We start from the raw sequence: 6,338 nt of genomic DNA, 5'->3' as shown, positions 1-6,338 counted from the left end.
TGTGCGCTCTCTGACCCCAGGCTGGAGTCTTCTTGTTGTGCTGTTGATGGAGGTTTCTTGCTGATGCCGGTATCTGGGACCAGAGCGCGTGTGTATGTAGCAACTGTACCTTGGGTCTGTATGATTTATTTGCGCTAATTGTTTTTAGATCACAGCGTGTAACTATCTGTACTTTTCTTGAATAATAACTTTTGTGCGTTGGACCACAAGTGCCAAAGTCTGAGAGCATTTATTGGGGTGTGCGACTGGTCATAGCGCTACTTAGCGCCATCTATGTTTAGAGGTTTATAGGCAGGATTGTACCAAGGTTTAATCAGGATATAACACAGTGTTAAGAGACAGAGTGAAAAGTGATAAGAAAGTGATAAGGTGCCAGCCAATCAGCTCCCAACTGTCATTTTTCAAACACAACCTGTGAGATGACAGTTGGGAGCTGATTGGCTGGCATCTTATCACTTTCTTATCACTTTTCACTCTGACTCCTAACACTGCTTAGTAAATAGACCCCCAAAAGCGGGACAGTTGGGGGGGGGGGTTTGGTCAAGGCTGTGGACAGAAAAAGGTTGGGCGGTTCGGCTTCCTGCTTGAAGAATTAGCATAAGGCAGTAAATTTGGCTACGGCACCCTCCCGCGCTTATGGCCGGTGTGCGTGCCACTCAATATCGGGACAGTGTGTATAAGTGTGCTGTAATACCCAGAGCCACCAATCAGATGTTAAATGGTATTTTTTCCACTGTTATTTACAAAACAAAAAGCAACCATCTGATGTGCTGTTATGGGTTACAGCACCTTTGTGCAAATGACACGTTGTTATTTAATAAGCCCCACGCAATAATTTCCTGATGTCTCATCACATGCCGGCACTAATGCTAGCTCACACATTAAGGTTGGTAAGCCGCTCAGCATTAACTTCTTTGTATTCTCGCTGCTCAGGCTTCAAAATCCGCACATCTGTTATATATTGTCAGTGTGCCTTAGTGCTGATCAGCGGGGAACGTGTAAATGGATTTTCCAGACTTACTCCATCACCCTGTATGCACAGCAGATCACAGATTTTCCATAAACCTGCATGCTAATAAAGCTGAATAAATTGCAAATCACTGTATGATTAGGGCCAAGCACAGTACTGCTGTAACACAGTACACACTGCATTTCATTTACTCCTTGTCATCATAGATCAACACCGAGGCTTGCACAGCACTTCAATATGTACATTTTACTAGGGAATGCCCCTAACTCCCTGACTTCTAAACACTCTTGTGTAGGGCTGGCTCAAGGCATGGTCGACCAGTGCGGTCGAACAGGGGCGTCACCCCATAGAGGGCTCACCCCTCCCAACCATCCTGATTTTCAGCGGGACATTCCCATTTTTCGGGCACTACCCCGCTGTTCCACCCACAGGCCGAAGTGTCCCGCCGGTGGTTGGGAGGTCGGGCACCGCCGTCCCCGGAGAAGAGGAATGGCGCGCGGCATCCATTCAGTGCAGTAATAGGGCTGGGGACAGCCCAGCTACTGAAGGAGTTCTGGGCTCGCCTCCAGCCTGACGATAAATGAGAGACGTGCCGTCCGGGCACACCCCCAATTAGCGTCTCTTAAGGGGCATGGCCTATGGAAAATTAGGCCACGCCCTTTTTCATGTCCGTCAGAGTCCCTCTACAAACACAGGATGCGGCAACACCTAGAGCCGGCCCTGCTGTTGTGAACATCGGCATATTGTGCGGTTTGCGTGCACCTCTGAAACAGGCCCTAAGTGCTTGTCTGACAGCGGAGGCAGGGGAGCTGAGAGGGGAGTAGGTACTACTTACTCACCTCAGCGGCAGCAATCTCTTTCGCCAGCACACGCTGCTGTCCAGAGGGTCCAGAGAGGCTGCTGCCACTAAGCAGCATCAGTCTCCTCTCTATCCCTGCAATTGTTATGGGGGGCGATCGCATGGATTGCACCCCCCTCCCCTGGATCTGTCCCAAAACCGAGGCGGGGACAAGTCCACCCCTCTTTCCCTGCATGCTTCGCCGAGAAATGGCACCCAGCATAATACTAATACAAAATAGATCTTGGTCACGCCCCCTCCCAGTATCTGGGCCCATCACTGCTCTCGACGCCCCAGATCAGATTATTCAGCACTTTAATTGCCACGCGCTGCACTGACAGATACCAACAGTACTCCGCTGCGTCGACGACTCTCAGGTCCTGCCAGTCTGTCTTTATCTTCTTCATGGGACCTCAGCGTAACGATATGTCAGTTCCGAGTGTCTTTGACCACAGCGGTGCTCATAGTGGCCTGATTCTGAGTTGGCCGCCAGTAGAAATGCGGATGGATCCTGCAGACAGCTGCAGTCTAAGAGCGTGTCGTAGAAAGCGATCGGCAACTGCGCATGCCTCGCCCCGTGCACTCGTATACACACGGAGATCGCAAGTGTAGACAGATTAATCTGTCAATTGACGGACCGCTCTTTACGTGAAATGGGACGTTTCTGGGCGGCGACCGCGTGCTTGCACATAGCTGATCAATCTCGTGGATCTTTTGCACCCAGCCTGGGTACTAATGATGACTGGTGCATGAACACTCAGCGTACATGGGGCGGAGACCCATATTAGCATAAAGTAGTAAGCAGGCTGCTGTGGCCAAACGTAACGGCGGAATCAGCCCCAGTGAGGAACATGGATTGTAAGCTTTGCGACCAGGGCCCTCTTACCTTTTATGTCTGTCTCTTGCAACCCAGTTTTTTCTATTCATGTTGTTTAAAATTGTAAAGCGCAATGGAATATGCTGCCCTATATAAGAAACTGTTACTAAATAATTAATAAATAAATATGGGACAGTGCGGAAGATCTCTATGCAAAAGTGTTTTATTGGAGTGAAAACAGCTCTTTGGACCTATTTTCTCTGTAGAAAGAGCTAGAAATGTATTAAAGGGCCTTAATACCCAAAATGTATATATTATAAACTAAAAGATGCACCATAAATAAGCCCCCAACATCAGAACAAAGAGTGCCCTACAAGGTCAATCAATGCAAAGTTTTGCATTAGAGCTCATTTAAACCCCCCCCAACATCGCAACCAGCAATTAGATAAGGACAGAGGAACACATCTGTATTAGTGTGCTGTGGAAACACGGATATAACAGGAACAGAACTCTTGGTAACTCAAACCACTGACGATGCACAACAAGTGCTCTTTATCTCCTAACTTTCCCATATTTAATCTAAAATGATCTTCTCTGGATAAAAAAATGTATGTGAACCATAGTGGCGTGAGGGACCAGGGCTTCCGGGTTGACTTAGGAGCCCAGTTGCGCTGGATTGTAAGCAGGAAAATGGGGCACTGCCTTTGGAGCCCTTACATACTAATTGAAACATTCATTGGCCACAGAATTGGGGCAGCTGGCTATGTGGACCAAAGCAGAGATCTTATGGCTCCCTATTGGTCCATGTGGTCACACATACCCCCCTGGGCAGAGCATGCAACTCTGGAATTTGTCCCACTCCTTTGGCCATGCATACATCGACAGCAAACTTTTTTTATTAATATTATTTTCATTCCCCTACTGTGCCCTGCATTTGGCCTACTACTTCGGTATTCTCTTTCTGGGGCCTATTCAACATCGTTAAATGGCCCGGTAACCATGACGAAATACTAGTTTCCGCATATTTTAGTTACCGGGCCATCCATCATCAGATGTCCGACAGGACCCCCTGATATTCAGTAAACTCTGAAAACTAGCCGGGCCGACGAGGAGGAGGTAAGTAACGCAGCTACTTCCGATGATGAATAGGCCCCTCAGTTCGCCCAACTCATTGTTGGCTGGCTGTGCTGACATCATCCCCTGTCCAATCAGAACAGTCATACAAGACAAACCTGGGTTGGAGGTGGGAAATTCAGTATGGACTTTTTATGTATAGTTTGAGCAGTCCCCAGGGTCCTGCTAGTGAAGGGCAATCACATAAGCAGGATTACAGTACCTTGTAAAGACTTGAGAAGTGCTTTGGAATGAGTTAAGAAATACTGGGGTTGGAGACTATCCTACTGGTCCATTGTGCATGATATATCTTTGTATCTGACAGCTCAAATTTGTTTTCTATCCACTTAAGCCTCCATGTAGCGTTTACTGGATGTGAACTAAATTCACTCTGTGTTATCTGCTATAAGCGTGGCATTTGGTAATACATCTTGCAGACAGATGTCCTTATCTTGAGTATCCCCTCCTAGCTCCACTATTAAATAAAGACTTTAATGGCGATGCATCAAAGTCTCCCGACTGTAAACCTGGATGAGGGATACTGGCCAGATTAGAACACAATGATCAGTATAAAACCAGGTCAGAATATGCATCTTGGGTTTTTAGTTTAGAATTGCTTAATATTTCTATTTTCACCTGCGATGGGATTTTAATTTTTTTTCCATTTTATTGTGGTCCGTTCGCTGGATCGATAGCGAGATGTAAAACAAGCCTTGTGACGTAAATGGTGCTTTAGTGTATTTTGGTTACAATGTAACTATGGCATTTGGGATGGGATTTTTCAGAATGACCGGCTTCTTCCCAGGGTGTCTACACGCTGCGTGGCGTCCTAGAAATATTGTAGGGTTTATTTTTCTTATAACTCTCTAGCGGCTGATGACAGCTTCTGCTCCAAAGGCATAGTGCATAACCATAAAACTAAACATCATATAAACATAAATAATTATAAATAATGGCTCAAGGCATTAGTGGCGTGTATTTGGTCAGCTTTATTATTTAATTAACATAAAAATAGCATGAGAAAGAACGGCCAGCTAAACGGTGGAGCCACTTGGCTTAAAGCCAGTTCAACTAAAGCATTTGCATGGGCCAATTGCCCTAAAGACGACAGAGAAATGAAAGGTCTCTGACTCCCATACCAAATACACACCCAAAGTCCACATGGACAGGTTGGCCACTGACCCCAGTAGGGTAGAATCAGCCTACGCTGTGTATTGAAAGGGAGCGCACCTCACCAGAGCATCAAGATGGCTACTGGACTGTCAATCTTTCCTGCCAACAACTCAAAAGCCAACAAAAGACAACCCCCCCCAAAAAAAAAAAAAATATGGGAGTGGGAGGGAAATACAGAAACAAAGAGGGAGATCACATGCCATGCCAAATACCCACTATAAACCATTAGACACGCACAAACTCTGCCAACCACACAGCTGTAGTTTGAACAATCTGGCACAACGCCACAATCCTAAAATAAGAACCAAAGTAATGACATTTTACACACAACCGGTCCCAGCCTTGATGTTTACATGCCGTCATGCCTACTTCGGTGCACCATTATTTTTATTGTGGTGGATAATAGAAATTGCAAAATAACGGGGGATTTAACAATCGTTACAAATTGTAAAAGTAACCTCTGGTTCGGGGGGGGGGGGCATAGTAGCGTGGGTGCAACCCAGCATCTCCGGGAGTCCTGGACACGCCCACAGAGTGGTGAAAATAGGGACGTGCTGCTAGGCTACGCCTCCTTCTCCACAATCCTTTTTCTTTCTGGCGCAAAAAAAAAAAAGAAAAGGAAATGTCATATGTTGGGAGGTATGCGTATTAATACTGTCCCTATGCATGAACATATGTAAATTATTTAATCTGTTTAGGGGCTGGGCCTGGTCCTTCCCTGGGTGCCCAGCTTTGCCATTTATGGAGATGGTGTATAGGTCTAGTCACAGTTCCCGCTGAACTAGGTTATGGGCGGGGGAAAGTGAATGTGTAGGCCAATAGCTTTTGATTGGCTGGCTCGGTCACACCTCTTCTAGGCTGCATATGCAGCAGAGGATTTAGCATAAGCTGCAACCTCACCATCTAGGGGCAGTCCATATGGCAGTGGTTTCCTAACTTTTTTGATTCATGGCGCCCTATCAGGGGCGTTTCTAGAGAGTAGGGGGCCCGTGTACAGTCTCTGACATGGGCCCCCTTCTCTCTGTCTGGTGGTCGGCAGCACGGCCAGCGCCGGAGTTATAGACTCTGGGCACTAGAGTGCGCCCAGAGTCTATAGAGGATGCACTGGTCACCGGGAAAATGGCCATGGCAGTAATTGTCTCTGTACTGTGCATGCACAAACGATGGGAAAATGGGCGCAGCTACCATTTTCCAGTTGTTTTTACAGTGCCGGACCCGCGCGCCGACGTGGGAATCCGGAGAGGTAAGTAATTCTATGGGTGCAGGGTGTGCGTTGCGGGGCCCCCCTGGACCCATTATAGATCTGCCCCTGCTCCCTATAGTAGCAGAATTTTTTTCACGGCACCCCTAGGCCAAAAGTTTCTGGAAAAATTATTAAAATAAGTAAATTGCGCTCACCTGTCATTCCTAGGTTCAGTTATGTGGTG

The sequence above is a fragment of the Taudactylus pleione genome, unplaced genomic scaffold (genome assembly GCF_031769625.1).
Source record: "Taudactylus pleione unplaced genomic scaffold, aTauple2 ptg000061l, whole genome shotgun sequence".
NCBI classification, from domain to species: domain Eukaryota; kingdom Metazoa; phylum Chordata; class Amphibia; order Anura; family Myobatrachidae; genus Taudactylus; species Taudactylus pleione.
Note: the sequence above shows the minus strand (reverse complement) of the source record.